At 39.5% G+C, this 17088-nt stretch overlaps 1 protein-coding gene across 3 annotated transcripts in view; it reads left to right on the top strand.

Annotated features, from left to right (window-relative positions):
• Positions 1–645: 645 nt before the first annotated feature.
• Positions 646–17088, top strand: part of tead1a (TEA domain family member 1a) — a 61873-nt gene continuing 45430 nt past the window's right edge. The window contains exons 1-2 of one of the 3 annotated variants that reach the window (XM_083561102.1): positions 646–1414; positions 1811–1993. The gene's annotated coding sequence lies outside the window, so the exon portion shown is untranslated. Of the gene's footprint in view, positions 1994–17088 lie in introns of all 3 variants that reach the window. The other 2 variants (XM_083561103.1, XM_083561104.1) reach the window with 2 other exon arrangements.

Genomic DNA, 17088 nt, shown 5'->3' on the forward strand with positions numbered 1-17088 from the left:
GCACAGAGCCATGACCTCCTCAACCCTGAACTGGAGCCTTATCAGTTCAAGAAGAATAAGAAGAATAAGAAGGGGCCCAAGAGTGAGCCTTCTAAATAAAGAAGAAATGATCTGCCTGCCTTAATAATTATGTCAAAGAATGTCGAAGAATGTGTGTGTGTGTGTGTGTGTGTGTGTGTGTGTGTGTGTGTGTGTGTGTGTGTGTGTGTGTGTTATTTGAGCATGAATATCTTGTGTTTATGTGTTTTGTGTGTGTTAAATGTGTGTGTATTGAATCTGTTACATATGTTTATTGCATGTGTTGTGTACGTGTGTTTTGTGTGTGTGCTAAATCTGTGTGTGTGTGTATGTGTTAAATCTCTGTGTCGTCATATATGTTTATTGTGTATGTATGTGCACATTTTGTGTGTGTGTTAAATCTGTGTGTGTGTTATGTGTAGTGTGCATTGGGTGTGTGTGTGTGTGTGTGTGTGAGTGTGTGTGTGTGTGTTATGTATGTTTTTTGTGTTATATGTGCGTGAATATGTTATATGTATGTGTTATATATAATATATTGTGTGTGTGTTATGTGTACGTGTTATATTTGATATATTATATGTATTTGTTATATATAATATATTGTGTGTGTGTGTGTGTGTGTGTGTGTGTGTGTGTGTGTGTGTGTGTGTGTGTGTTATGTGTATGCATTATATTTGTTTGTGTGTGTGCTGTGTTATATGTGCATGTGTAATATGTTTGTGTATGTTATGTGTGTGCTATATGTTGTGTATTATGTGTGTTGTTTGTGTGTGTTAAATCTGTGTGTGTGTGTGTGTGTGTGTGTGTGTGTGTGTGTGTGTGTGTGTGTGTGTGTGTGTGTGATATGTTTGTATGTTATGTGTGTGCTATGTGTTGTGTATTATGTGTGTTGTTTGTGTGTTTTAAACCTGAGTGTGTGTGTGTGTGTGTGTGTGTGTGTGTGTGTGTGTGTGTGTGTGTGTGTGTGTGTGTGTGTGTAATGTGTTTGTGTATGTTATGTGTGTGCTATAGGTTGTGTATTATGTGTGTTAAATGTGTGTGTGCTTAGTGTGTGTCCTCCAGGCGGAGCTTCAGACCGAAAGACCGCTCAGGCGTCGCGCGGGGGCGCGCAACCACACACACACACACACACACACACACTCTCTCTCTCTCTCTCTCTCTCTCTCTCTCTCTCTCTCTCTCTCTCTCTCTCTCTCTCTCTCTCGGTGTGTCCGCGTTCACATCATTCCAGCTCTCATTCCGCACATACCTCACATCGCTGGAGATCCACCTCGTGTTCCTGTCGCTCAGAGCCGCCAGGAACCTCATCCTCCAGCTTTCTCAACGCCCCTTCTCTCTGTCCAAGCGAGCAAACAGGTCCAAAAGCACATATATTCAGGGTTTAAGCTGATCTCGGGTAAGTGCTCTTCCATAAGTCCTTCTATCTCCTCTAAGCTCCACAAGTTACACCGCGTTCTCCTGCTCTTCACTCTGAACATCTCGGTAGTTGGTTTTACTTCACTTTCTGACTTTTTTTTCCAACCCAAAAATTTCCAAACAAATATCTTTTTACTAGAATGAATAACATCTGAAATGAGAACAGACTCATTATAAACAACCTTTTCCATGCCATGTGTGTTGGTGGTGGTGATGTTATTAGTGGTCTCTCCAATATCTCCTCCAAATCTCCTATCGACTCCAGTATACAAGAAAATACATGAAAACCTGGAGCTCGGATGGAGAAAGAAGGACTTCTGGTGTATCAGTTCTTCAAATCTTTAGAACTAATGTGTTTGTTTTCCTGCGTTTCAAGGAGAAAAAACCTCCAAAGCTCCTCAAACAGGACAGAAGAGAGGAGCAACATCACATCCCATCACTTCAGATCACTTTTCCCTTCTTTTTGGACATTTTCTGCTTTTTTCTGCTCGACTTGGAAACTGGATACAAACCGCTTTTGACGCTTGAGGACGACTTTTTTTTTTATTTCTTCTCACCTGTAAGTTCACAGTTTTTGTGTCCTTCAACAATCTGTAACTCCACTGGAGCTCCTGTTTCCTCTTACTGTTACATGTATCCGTCTTTCCTTCCTTCCTTCCTTCCTTCCTTCTTTCTTCTTCTCTTCCTTTAATCCTTCATCAGAAAGAAAACGAGTTGGTGTTATTATAGAAACAAGTATCCAAAAGTTTAATTAGAGTCTCTAATTAGTGTGTAAACATCAAAATATAAAGCATTTCATTCTTTATTTTGTTTTTTTTAGCTCATAAACACGGATACCAGGATTCACTTCGAAACTTTTCCCCCTTCAGAAACCGCTTTCGTGGCGTTTTATTCAATACATTGTACTATTTTAGAGGTACACAAAGTACAATTATACAATAAACTGTTTTTATTTTTCTCCGTAAACGCGACCAAAACCGCACTACGCACTTTACGTAACTACGTAAATGTAGTTAGCAGCAGGAGCTAATCAACAAACTGAAACCTTCAATCCGATTCTTTTTCTCTTTTTACTGCTTCAAATCTCAAAGTTCGGACCATTTGGTCAAGTTTGAAGCTTTTCACTGAATGTGTGTAAGATTTTAGAGGGGAAGTGGAAGGAGAAAGTCCACGGGTGGGATTTTTGTTAATCATTAATGCGAATAGTCGCGAAAAACAGCTGCAGTTCCTCTGTATTTGTTTGGATATTTGTTTGTTTGTTTGCTTGTTTGTTTGTTTGCTTGCTTGCTTGCCCCTTTGTGTTTTTGGGTTGTTGGGTTGAAATGTTCGTTTTGTAATTTTTTTATTTTGTAATTTGTTTTCCTAATCGTTGAACGTTTTATTTACACACACACACACACACACACACACACACACACACACACACACACTTGTGCGTTTAATATATTATATATAGACAACAATATGCAAGTTTGTGTATATAATTGATAGATAGATACTTGTATAGTTTATATATATATATATATATATATATATATATATATATATATATATATATATATATATATATATACTATATACACAAGTATACATGTATATTAAAAATAAATTATATCAATAATAAAAAAATGTATATACATTTATAATGATTATATATAATGATTTTTTTAATATACAAGTATCTATCTATCTATCTATTTATCTGTCTGTCTGTCTGTCTGTCTATCTATCTATCTATCTATCTATCTATCTATCTATCTATCTATCTATCTATCTATCTATCTATCTATCTATCTATCTATCTATCTATCTATCAAAACGTACTCATTCATGATCCTATAACTTGTTGTTGCATTCACAAATTCTGTAAAGTGCCCAGAAAACATCCTTTGCAGGTCATGTGATTTATAAATACAATCATTTTAAGCTAAAAAAATATCACTATACTCTTTTTTTTTTTTGCAAAAAAGTTGTAATCTTTTTTTTTTCCGTGGCAAAAAAAAAAAGCCTGTAATGAATGGAAAGGATTGAGAGTGAACTTTTTGCTCGTTTTTGCATTTCACGTGGTAGTAGTAAAAAAGATCCATGTGCCGAAGTCTCGGACGGTGTTCAGCGTTAAACCCGGGCTCGTATCAAAATCTCGAGCTAAAATGATTTTTTTTACAATGTTAATGATTCACCGAGTGCAAACTTTAGTAGCAGAACAATAGAGGAAAAAAAAAAAAAAACGCACCAGGCTCCTTACACAGGACTCCCTGTGGGAGCAGGGGATTGTGGGAAAGCGGGGAGGAAGGGAGGATGGGAGGATGGGAGGAAGTGAAAGGGGGCCTCATTGTTGAGCTTTGAGGGTTTGAATCGCTCCACAGCCGGCCCTATTCTCCTGCTGACATCTGGTTTAGTGTCAAACGCACCTGTAGGCTAAACGACGTCCGAGTGCTTGTGTTCAGTGCGCTGTTCTCCGATCAGTCTTGTGTGTGTGTGTGTGTGTGTGTGTGTGTGTGTGTGTGTGTGTGTGTGTGCGCACGGTGGGGGCTGCACATTGTCACGCCAGCAACAGGCGTCAGGAGTGCAGGTGCCAGATGGTGTGACTTGATGCTATCTGGTAATTTAGCTTATCAGTACCATAATGGTTCATTTCTCTTTAACGTCTGTGTGTGTGTGTGTGTGTGTGAGTGTGTGTGTGTGTGTGTGTGTGTGTGTGTGTGTGTGTGTGTGTGTGTGTGTGTGTGTGTGTGTTTGTGGAAAGAGGGAACAGCTTACTTTTGAAAGTCTGGTGATGTGAGAATGGTTTGGAAGTTACTAGAGCCACCTGTGTTATCTCAGATCTTGTGATTGAGGAATCACCAAAGGCACAGTGTGTGTAACGTTTCCTGGAGAGACGTATAGAAGCGAGACTTGTGTCTTACACACACACACACACACACACACACACACACACACACACACACACACACACACACACACACACACGCATGCAGGTTGCACAAGTGTGAATTCTGCAGACACACCATGTGCTCTGCGTGCCTCAGTAGGTAACAGGCATTTTGGTGTTCAGCGTTTTCGAGGGTCTTCTAGGAGATGCACAGGATGATGCCTTAGATCCAATAACGTCAGAAAGAGAGGAGGAGGAATGTTACTACACCTCCAGACAAAAAGCAGAAAAATGAAAGAGTGATGAAATGAAGGGATTTTACCTGTAAATGCAGAGGAAGTAATAAATCTGCATTTTGCTGATTAAAGACTAAAACACCATCAGTTTTCTGTTTATAGAGACTTTTAATCTTGTAGATCATTTGTGACTTCCGTCCCTTGCCAGCATCTATCTCTCTCTCTCTCTCTCTCTCTCTCTCTCTCTCTCTCTCTCTCTCTCTCTCTCTCTCTCTCTCTCTCTCTCTCGTGCTATCGCAAATTTCTGCTCTCTTTTTTATCTCTTTCTGTCTCTCGTTCTTTTTCTCTTTCTCTTTCCCTCTCTCATTCTGTCATTTTTTCTCTTTCCCTCTCTCACCCCCCCCCCCCCTCGTTCTCTCTGTCTCCCTGTCTATTTCCCCTACAGCACTGAAACTGGAGACTCCATAGATAAAAAGTCCAGTCTCCTCATTCTTCACCAACTTATCCATTTAGTGTTACTATGGAAACAACAAGGCACTACCTTCAGCTGCTGTTAGGAAGTGAATCCATATTTTCTGACCAATCAGATTTGAGAATTTGAAAATTGTGTGAGGTAACGTTTTATTATTCAATCTGTTCTCAGCCCATGTCAGGTTTTTCACATGTATGTGAACCAGTAAAGCTGATTAAACACGAGACCTGCGTCAGATAAACGAGCCGAATCCACCTGGTTCTTCTAATACTAGCGGAAAGAGTAAACATTGTTGTGCAATGATTGTATATCTGCACAACCTGTAGAGAGTCGTGTACTTTAATATGTAGCAGGTTCAATATCTGTAATAATCAGTTTTTATTCCTGACGTGTGAATTAAAAGCGTTTGAATCATTTTGTTTAATAATAATATTAATGATGACTTTATTGATCTGTGACCAAAAAAAGCATCACTCGCATCGCAATCGGGGAAAAAAACGTCATATTCGAAATTCCTCTTATTGTACCTCATGAGGTTTCGCACACACACACACACACACACACACACACACACACACACACACACACACTGCATTTCACATCACAACCTCCTGCACGAGAACAGTGTAGCCAACGCAGTATAATAAGTCTATGGAACAGGTTTGGCTTTCCGAGTTGAAGTGAAGGGAAAATTTCATTCTTTTGCAAGTAGTAGAATTGTGTGCTTCCAACTTTGTGGTAAAAGTTCCTTGGGGCAGAAGCACATCTGGCTGGAAAAGTCACGTGCTGTCGGAAGACTTTTGTCCTACAGTCTATTAAGGATAAATATATATATATATATATATATACAATCAGGCTTCAAGAAGGAAAATCTGGATTTAGGGGGAAATAAATTTTTCTCTTTTTGAAAGTTACTGATCAGAAGGTTGTTGGGTCAAGCCCCATTATCGCCAAGCTGCCACTCTTGGGGCACTTCAGCAAGGCCCTTAACCCTCTGTGCTCCAGGGGGTCTGTATCATGGCTGACCCCCAGCTTCCTACCCTACCACTTTTTTGCACAAAAGGATTTTTTTTATTTTACATTTACTTACATTCAAAGTGACAGATTTGTCTCATACAACTGAGCAGCTGTGCGGTTAAGGGCCTTGCTCAGGGGCCCAGGATTGGCTGCTTGTTGTGACTCATGACCAGTGGTATATAATATTTAATATATTATAATATAAGTATAAAAAAATAATAAGACCTAATACAAAAAGTCTCTTGATATGCTTGTAAGCATGTAAATCAAAGTCCTTGCTGTATCAGGATGGGATCAGCTCCATGCTTTACTTCCTCCAGTATCTAATCCTTTATACAGATTATTGTATTACAGTGATATAACTGGGACAGATTTCTCTCTGACTCGTGGACGTCTGAGCGAGTCGGGTCGTGTCTCTGTGGGATGTCTGGAGGCCGTGCGGTTAAACGCTGTGTCTTTACCGTTTGATGCTGAACTTCAGATGAAATGAGAATGAAAAGGTCCTCCAGCCTTTAATACACACACACACACACACACACACACACACAAACACACACGCTTTAAAGCGACAGGTGCGTGGTGTCTGCGCAGACGCCGTCGCTGAGGCAGGGGTTCCTCACGATCAGTGCTGAAAGTTCAACAGAGATTAGGAGTTGAGTTGAGTCATGTTGGTGTTTCATGTGAGAGCAAAAAGGATACGATGGATTGTTAATTGCACTATAAATACGGGTGAGACACACACACACACACACACACACACACACACACACACACAGAGTAGGGGGAGGGAGCGAGAGAAAATTCATATGTAATGAAATTTAGGCTGGCCGTTTTTCAGAGTGACAATAGCTCTGTGTGTGTGTGTGTGTGTGTGTGTGTGTGTGTGTGTGTGTGTGTGTGTGTGTGTGTGTGTGTGTGTGTGTGTGTGTGTGGCAGGGCCATGGGTGGCCGTCTTTGTTCTCAGAGATCAGGAACAATAGTGTGTGCTGAGTGGCCCCGAGCTACAGGAGGCCCACGCCGTGCTCACACTGACAAAGAGGCTGCAGCCTGACAACTACACACACACACACACACACACACACACACACACACACACACACACACACACACACACACACACACTTGCATGGAGTGAATGGGTACACAAACACTACATGTTCATAACCCACTATTATACACACACACTTGCAAGGAATCCTAATACACCACTACACACTCTTACACAAAGTCATAAAACAGGCGTAAACATACATTTGCACAAAGTCATAACACACCGCTACACACACTCACTCACACAAAACCGTAACACACCACTGTACACTTATAACCTACTACTGAACACACACGCGCACACACTAAATCATAACGCACCACTTTACACTTATAGCCTACTACTGCACACAAAATCACACACCCCTACACACACTCATACAGTCATAGCACACCACTGTACACTCGCACAAAATCATAACACACCCCTACACACACACTCAGAATCATAACGCACCCCTACACATGCGCACACAAAAACGTATTACTGTGCGCACACACACACACACACTAAATCATAACACACCACTCTACACACACTCACACAAAATCATAACAAACTCCTACACACGCTCACACAAAAACATTACTGTATACACACACACACACACACACACACACACACACACTAAATCATAACACACCACTGTACACACACTCACACAAAATCATGACACATACTTTCACAAAAACATAACACACCACCACACACACACTCATAACATACTACTACACACATGGTGAATGGTTACAGGATCCACTACACACACACATACTCACATATTCATAACCCACTGTTATACACACAGTGAATAGTTACACACACTACACACTCATAATGTGTGGTGAAGGTTGTTCCTCATGCTCTCTGCACCATCACCAGTCGTTCTGAAGCTTGTGGAGCTCATTCAGCTCTGCATTATACAGTATACGGACAAAAGTATTGGGACACCTGACTCTTCCAGCCATACGTGGTTTCCCTCCAAAATGTTTCCACAATGTTGAAGGCACACAATTGTAGATTTTTTTTCCTTCACTTGAACTAGTAGATCTAAACCCTGCCAGCTGGGTTTCCTGACATGAGCTGTTGAAGACTTTCTCCATCTGTTTATAGCTGAAACATAAAATAGTTGAAACAGTTGAAATGTGTCACTTCCTGGTATCACTTTTGTTACAGCAGCTATCCGTCACCATCTTTATTTTTTTGTTTAAAATTTTTTTTTTGTAAGTGAATCAGATAGAAACTGAGCGTATGACGGAATATAAGGGAAGCAGGTTCCACTTATCAATAACATTACGACATTGTAATAATTCATGGTTGTTGTTTTTTTGGGTGTGTGTTTCTGAATAAAAAACTAGAAAGTATAGATTAGTAGCTGCCTTCATTGCTGACGTGAAACCGGCCGCTTAGTGCGGCAGAGCTTTAGTAAGTGAGACTAAGGATGGTTTTATACAGCAACCTGTAGCTTTAATATCCACCACTGACTGAGAGTGTAAGACTGAGCAGGAGGAATGGTGTGTGTGTGTGTGTGTGTGTGTTTGTGTGTGTATATATTTGAAAGAGAGAGAGAGACTGAAACAGAAAGGAGATAGAGGGAGGAGTGTGTGTTCAGAGAATGAGAATAGAAGTAGAATGTGTGCGTTAGTGAGTGAGTGTGTGACTGCGAGAGCATAAGTGCGACTGAGTGTAAGTGAGTAAAGTCAGTGAAAAAGTAAGTATGAGCGAATGTGTGAGAGCGAGAATGTAAGCGAGTGTGTGTTAGTATAAGTGTGTGAGAGTGCGATAGAGTGAATTTGACCGAGTGTGAGTGAGTGAGTGTGTAAGTACTAGTGAGTGAGTGTGTGATTGCGAGTGAGTGTGTGAGTATTAGTGAGTGAGTGTAAGTGAGTGAGTCAGTGAAAGAGTGAGAGTGTGTGAGTGAGTGAGTCAGTGAAAGAGTGAGAGTGAGCATATGAGTGTGAGTGTGTGAGTACTAGTGGGCGAGTGTAAGTGAGTGAGTCAGTAAAAGAGTGAGAGTGTGTGAGTGTGAGTGAGTGAGTGAGTCAGTGAAAGAGTGAGAGTGAGCATATGAGTGTGAGTGTGTGAGTACTAGTGGGTGAGTGTGAGTGATTAAGTGTGAGTGAGTGAATGCGAGTGAGTGAGTGTGTGAGTGTGAGTGTGTGAGTGTAAATTAGTGAGTCAGTGAAAGAGTGAGAGTGAGTGTGTGTGAGTAAGCTTATGAGTGTGAGTGCGAGTGAGTGAGTGTGAGTGTAGTGAGTGAGTCAGTGAAAGAGTGAGAGGGAGATTGTGAGTAAGTGTGTAAGGGTGAGCCAGTCAGATAGTCAGTCAGTCAGTGTGTGTGTGTGTGTGTGTGTGTGTGTGTGTGTGTGTGTGTGTGTGTGTGAGAAAGCGTAAGTGAGTGCAAGAAAGTGAGAGTGTGTGTGTGTGTGTGTGTGTGTGTGTATCCTGCGCTGTTCTTTAGACTCTGACATCAGTGTTAGTCAGTGTTAGCATCAGGCAGTGGAGTGAGATTTTCTTTTTTCCTCAGCCAAGGTCTGTTTTCAACTAAAAGGAAAAACAGCTGAGCTCGAGTTTCAGAGTCAGCACAAGTGTGTGTGTGTGTGTGTGTGTGTGTGTGTGTGTGTGTGTGTGTGTGTGTGTGTGTGTGTCTGTGTGTCTGTGTGTGTGTGTGTCTGTGTATATGACTCAGTTCCCCAGACACAGTAAACCTCAGCCTCAGTTTTTTAGCTAACCGCCAGAGTAATCACACACTCAACGATTTCCTCTCGTAGCTGAACAAAGACGTGACACGGCCTTTCTGTGCTCTCACCAATGAAGAGGCCAACACACACACACACACACACACACACACACACACACACACACACACACACACACACACACAATAAAGCACAGTGTGTTTGTGTATATATACGCAAGTACATGTAGACGGTGAGCGTACAGTTTCAGTTTGAAATGCTGTATTTGGACAACTATCAAAGAAACTCTGGTTTCCAGAAAGACGAAAAAATGCAAAAGCGTGGACCTTCAACATCCACCCAATCAGGATTGGCTCCTGCTTTTCCATGCACCTTCATTTAAGGTGTTCGAGTGTCTAAATGCTCATGGAGGAGCTGCTCATTTCAGTGTTGACCTTTAAAACAGTTTTAATCAGACGAAAGTATTGGGACACCTGAGTTTTCCAGCCATATGTGGTTCTTCCCCAAAGTGTTACCTCAGCGTTGGAGGCAGACGATTGTGAGGGACGTCTTTTAATAATGATGTCTTTAGTAGCGATTAAGTGAAGTATTAAGTGATTCAGTCACGTTCAGATGCTGCAGTTTTCATCAGGAGTGAGGGGGATTAAAAATCAGCTTATCAATGCTGAATACTGAGGATTGAGCTGCCAGGCAGGAGGACAAGGAGGAGGTTTATGGATGTGGTGAGATGATTAGTGATAGATAGATAGATAGATAGATAGATAGATAGATAGATAGATAGATAGATAGATAGATAGATAGATAGATAGATAGATTGATTGATTGATTGATAGATTGATAGATTGATAGACAGGTGGGTATGTAGATAGATAGATAGATAGATAGATAGATAGATAGATAGATAGATAGATAGATAGATAGATAGATAGATAGATAGATAGATAGATAGAAAAAAATTGCAATATGGGATACATGCATTGTATGTACGCCTGTGCAAAATGTATATCAATTGTAGATACAGATGATATACATTGAGATTTGAGATTACACCTGTTTAGATTTTGTTTGATTGGCATTAAAACCTGCACCCACACCGGCCCTTTGTGGAAAAGATTTGGCACCCCTGATCTAGAATATAGTGGAAAGTGGGAGCTCAGTGGTTAAGATGTTGGACTTCTGATCAGAAAGTCATGGGTTCAGAATATGTAAATATAGAATGAATTATATGCAGGATGATTGAACAGAATGTAGAGAACAGAGTGTTATGAACACGGATGATTCGAAAGAAGACTTGGTTGTTTTTTTTTGACCACCTGATTACGAGGTCTCTGTACATGACCCTTATTCATATTTTCACTCTTTGAATATCGCACTCTGAATCGAACATCGCAGTGTATCACCATACTGGTCCATCATTCAGCCGATCAATCCGCTTGCTCAGAGATGGTTATGAGCAAGACCTCGACCGCACCGCCGCTCCGAAGGCCTCGTTTATTTGTAAGCGTCCCCCTTCGTTTCCTGGAGGAGGGATTTTAAAAGCGCGCAGGCCGAGCAAAACTCTTTCAGATAGTAGCCAGCTCTGACTAGGCAAAACACGGCTACGGCACTTGTGGGATACACCGGCTTGACAATAGAGCAGGGGAAGTGGCTTTCCTCCAGGATTGTGTGTGTACAATGCTTAGGAAGTGCACTTTGTGTTGGGGCTCTGGCACCGTCACACCACACTCAGTGAAATGAAAGCGGCCCAGATCGTGTCTACGGTCACGGGAAGACTTCGGAAAGCCGTAAAATCAGTGTTTGGGGTGAAAAAGGAAGAAGAGGAATGGTATTTTGTTCCAAGCTGATTTTTTTTGTTGTTTGTTTGTTTGTATTTTGGAAATGTAGGACATGTGGATTTTTCCTTCTATAAAAGTCAAATGGCATGAGAATCAAATCTCTTAAATTGTTGTGAGAGCATTATTAGAAGAAGACTGATTCAGTGCTACAGCCGAACGATATGATGAGATAAATCGATATTGTAATACATTTTGATTTTCTGAGATAAAGTGAGATGAATTGTGGTAACTCTTTCTAATGTTGATGATGCAGACTGGACGCAGTTTAATTCATGTGTTAGTTTTGCACTGTTTTAAAGTACAAAGATGAGTAGAAACACACTCTCTAGTCATCAGGAGATTGCTAGTTCAATTCCCGTTGACTCCACCTGGAGAATATATTACGAGCAGGTGTTTGTGGATCATAAGATTGGCATGTGCTTCTTTATGAACATCCCATTCCACATTTTGTCCGCATTTGCTTTTGTAATAACCTCCACTCTTCTGATGTTCTACTAGATTGTGTGGAGATTTGTGCTCATTCATGAGGAGGTCTGGGGTGCAGTCAGTGTTCACAATCATGTTTAAGCTCTATAGCAGGAGATCTTCCACTCCAACCCATATGTTCATCGAGTTGTCATTGTGCCCTTTCTGTATAGTGTATAATGCAGAGCTTGATGTGAAGTGACTGAGGTAGAGGAAAAGCGAAGTTGGATCGATAGATGGATACCTGGCAGGGCAGGATGGATGGATGGATGGATGGATGGATGGATGGATGGATGGATGGATGGATGGATGGATGGATGGATGGATGGATGGATGGATGGATGGATGGATGGATGGATGGATGGATGGATGGATAGATAGATAGATAGATAGATAGATAGATAGATAGATAGATAGATAGATAGATGGATGGATGGATGGATGGATGGATGGATGGATGGATGGATGGATACCTGTAAGGGATAGATAGATAGATAGATAGATAGATAGATAGATAGATAGATAGATAGATAGATAGATAGATAGATAGATAGATAGATAGATAGATAGATAGAATGGATGGATGGATGGATGGATGGATGGATGGATACCTGTAAGGGATAGATGGATGGATGGATGGATGGATGGATGGATGGATGGATGGATGGATGGATGGATAGCATCAACCAAAAGTGCAAATAATGGCAAATGAGTAAATTGTCTATGTAGAAATATATATATACACACGATCTAAAGCTCTGTGGTGGAAAATTTCTGAAATATCGGGAATATCTAGCAAAACTCCAGACTCTTTCACGATCTTTCCTCATCTATTAAGATCCATTTACTCGCATAATTTGAACAAATCTTTTTACAACACGGTCTTGACAGATGAAAGAAGATGGTGTCACGCAGGAAAATGCCGGCGTGACACGGTAAAGAGCGCCGTGCCGACAGAAAAGCGAAAGCCTTTCTCTCGAGGCTTAAGAGGGATCTCGGGTCATCGTTAATTGAACTTGCTTCCTGATGATAGTCTAACAGTGAGACTAATAGCGCCGAGCACGAGCGCATCGTATCTGTGGTACAGGCGCATTAAATAATAGGTAGACAGGGGTTTATTAAAAAAAAAAAAAAAAAAAAAAACGTCTTTAATAAAACCTTTCTAACCTTTCTAACCTTTCTAACTCTTTCTAATGTTGATGATGCAGACTGGATGCAGTTTAATTCATGTGTTAGTTTTGCACTGTTTTAAAGTACAAAGATGAGTAGAAACACACTCTCTAGTCATCAGGAGATTGCTAGTTCAATTCCCGTTGACTCCACCTGGAGAATATATTACGAGCAGGTGTTTGTGGATCATAAGATTGGCATGTGCTTCTTTATGAACATCCCATTCCACATTTTGTCCGCATTTGCTTTTGTAATAACCTCCACTCTTCTGATGTTCTACTAGATTGTGTGGAGATTTGTGCTCATTCATGAGGAGGTCTGGGGTGCAGTCAGTGTTCACAATCATGTTTAAGCTCTATAGCAGGAGATCTTCCACTCCAACCCATATGTTCATCGAGTTGTCATTGTGCCCTTTCTGTATAGTGTATAATGCAGAGCTTGATGTGAAGTGACTGAGGTAGAGGAAAAGCGAAGTTGGATCGATAGATGGATACCTGGCAGGGCAGGATGGATGGATGGATGGATGGATGGATGGATGGATGGATGGATGGATGGATGGATGGATGGATGGATAGATAGATAGATAGATAGATAGATAGATAGATAGATAGATAGATAGATAGATAGATAGATAGATAGATAGATAAAATTGATGGATGGATGGATGGATACCTGTAAGGGATAGATAGATAGATAGATAGATAGATAGATAGATAGATAGATAGATAGATAGATAGATAGATAGATAGATAGATAGATAGATAGATAGATAGATAAAATTGATGGATGGATGGATGGATACCTGTAAGGGATAGATAGATAGATAGATAGATAGATAGATAGATAGATAGATAGATAGATAGATAGATAGATAGATAGATAGATAGATAGATAGATAGATAGATAGATAGATAGAATGGATGGATGGATGGATGGATGGATGGATACCTGTAAGGGATAGATGGATGGATGGATGGATGGATGGATGGATGGATGGATGGATAGCATCAACCAAAAGTGCAAATAATGGCAAATGAGTAAATTGTCTATGTAGAAATATATATATACACACGATCTAAAGCTCTGTGGTGGAAAATTTCTGAAATATCGGGAATATCTAGCAAAACTCCAGACTCTTTCACGATCTTTCCTCATCTATTAAGATCCATTTACTCGCATAATTTGAACAAATCTTTTTACAACACGGTCTTGACAGATGAAAGAAGATGGTGTCACGCAGGAAAATGCCGGCGTGACACGGTAAAGAGCGCCGTGCCGACAGAAAAGCGAAAGCCTTTCTCTCGAGGCTTAAGAGGGATCTCGGGTCATCGTTAATTGAACTTGCTTCCTGATGATAGTCTAACAGTGAGACTAATAGCGCCGAGCACGAGCGCATCGTATCTGTGGTACAGGCGCATTAAATAATAGGTAGACAGGGGTTTATTTAAAAAAAAAAAAAAAAAAAAAACGTCTTTAATAAAACCTTTATAACGTGTGGACGTTTCGGGCTGTTCGCACAGACTGTATTGTATTAGCACACAGGCCGATTCCTCATTGTGGCGTAATACAATGCTGTCTGTTGTCGGTGTGTTGGTTACAGTTTTACACCATCATAGCTATTTATTATTAATTCATCTTTTTGGTACAAAATTTATTTAAATTATGAATCAAATTGAATCATGATTTCGGCTAAAATCGATGTGTAACTGTTCGGTACGTACCTCAGTTTTTATGTCGCGGCTCGGTTTAATTTCAGAACAGGTAGGAGAAAGAAATCAAAACGTAAAATTGCCTATAGTTATTTTTTTATTAACGTAGTTTGTTATTAACATCTGTGAACATAAACAGTTTACATTTTTTACAACAATTTTAAATACAATGCCTGCTTGGTTTAAAAAAAAAATAAAAATTATATATATATATATATATATATATATATATATATATATATATATATATATATATATATATATATATATATATATATATAAAACTTAATAAAATTAATGCAATAATAATAATAGTAGCGCAAGTTCATTTAAACGGAAACATTTTATTGTACATTTTATGTTTTTTTCAAACCACATTTGGGTAATCATCTTCTATATATATAAACCTCAAATACCACTGACTGACTCATTCACTCATCGCGAAATCTCAAAAACCACTGAAGGGATTGCAATGAAATTTGGAACATACCTTCCTCTTGGGTCTTAGGTGCTCACTAAGAAAGGGTTTTGAAAAATTCGCCCTGGATCGCGGCTAACTCGCGAGAAACGCGATTTCTCACGCATTGTAAATTCTTACAAAAATAACATTACGGATCCTAATGAAACTTACTACATTGTTTCTTATTAGATGTTAGATGCACGATAACAATTACTATCAAAGTAGTTTGCCCTGTATCGCTACTACAAAGGGGTAGTACGTTATTTGTTGACGTTACGTTCTGATCTCTGATCATCCAGTCCTGCTCAGTGCTTACTGCTTATTGCCATATTGCTTAGCGTTCTGCCTTCCGTAGCGAAGCACGGGTACTTTCAGCTAGTACACGTATATATATGTAAGTGTTTTTTTTTTTTTTTTTTTTTTTTTTTGCATTAAATATTAAATGTTCTAGTGATATGTTCTACTTAACTGTAATTTCAGCATACTTTAACAAATGTCTACATTTAAGAAACACAAGGGTCATTCGATTTATTTATTTATAAATGAATTTCTTCCCTTTTTTGTTAATTCGTTCACTTTCTTGATATGCAGAATGGTCAGGATTTTCTACTTTAGGAGACATTTTTTCGGTGGCAGGGATTTTGCAAATGCGCAGTACAAATTATTTAAGATTTATTAATTTTTTTGGTGTACTTGAACATTGAACAGTCAAACCTTAATGAAATATTACAATCATAATATTCATATTTTATTAAGAAAAGTAAAGAAAGAAAGAAAGAAAGAAAGAAAGAAAGAAGGAATGAAGGAAGGAAGGAAGGAAGGGAAAAGATAAAAACAGCACTATATATATAGTTATAATAAAAACGAGGAGTTTAGATCTTTGAATGTATTTATAGTTATGGTTAATTTCCAACTTAAAAGTCCTTGTAAAAATTTCAAAATGAGCTTTTAAATCAGCTTTGAAGCGATAGATATTGGGCATATGTTTTACCAAATTTAAAAGGTGTACATATAGAACTTTTAGAATTAATTTTAAAAAATTTAGCATGAAAATGTGATTATTATTAACTTTTTTTTTCCAAAATAAAATAACTTTTTTTCTTATATCAATTTTAGATCCATTCAACATTGTAAATAAACATTCGACCTCAATCCAATTTAACATACATGCATAAAAATAAAAAAAATAGATGCAGAACAACATACATTCAGATGAACAACAAATCGTGTTTTGGGTACGGATCGAGTAACCACAGTGACACTGCGCTAAAAGTGCGAGGCGGAGCCTAAACCACTTAATATGTTTATGAGGGGAACTCGGATTTTAACTGGATTCCGGACCTAAAACAAGGATTGCATTTGGTACACATGTGCATCGGTTAATTACGTGTACCGATACACCCCTGGTGTCTGATAGAAAAGTCGTAAATTTGGAGAAATCCTTATGTTGTAAAAATATTCAGGACGAATTGTTTACTCGATGATCTGAATGGCGTAAACACACCGCCTCAGTCATGGCTGCCGAAAGCCGCAGCGGTGCGAGGTCAAGCTGAAACCTGCGCCGTTTGTTGTTGAATTACCTTAATAGAAGATTGTGGCTAATGCATGGACAAAGAGCTCAAGCGCTCGATTACAATCTAATTTGGTAATGAAGTGTGATGGAGAGAC

Source organism: Silurus aristotelis (assembly GCF_946808225.1).
Source record: "Silurus aristotelis genome assembly, chromosome: 14".
NCBI classification, from domain to species: Eukaryota; Metazoa; Chordata; class Actinopteri; order Siluriformes; family Siluridae; genus Silurus; species Silurus aristotelis.